The sequence below is a fragment of the Lycorma delicatula genome, chromosome 7 (assembly GCF_047948215.1).
Source record: "Lycorma delicatula isolate Av1 chromosome 7, ASM4794821v1, whole genome shotgun sequence".
In the NCBI taxonomy this organism is placed as follows: domain Eukaryota; kingdom Metazoa; phylum Arthropoda; class Insecta; order Hemiptera; family Fulgoridae; genus Lycorma; species Lycorma delicatula.
Genome location: NC_134461.1, coordinates 45,593,265 through 45,593,493, shown reverse-complemented (window position 1 = coordinate 45,593,493; position 229 = coordinate 45,593,265).

Genomic DNA, 229 nt, shown 5'->3' with positions numbered 1-229 from the left:
GGTCGATCAAACCAGGAGCGACTAAAAACACCCCTGTTAGTGATACACCCGACACCAACTTTTGGCATCACTCGCAACATGTCGCTCCGCTGCGTCAGCCCTTTCTTTTTCCTGTTTAGCATCCGGTAATTTCCTTTCAGATAATACTTCAGAGTATTATATGTATGAGTGTAAATTAAGTGTAGTCTTGTACAGTCTCAGTTCGACCATTCCAGAGATGTGTGGTGAA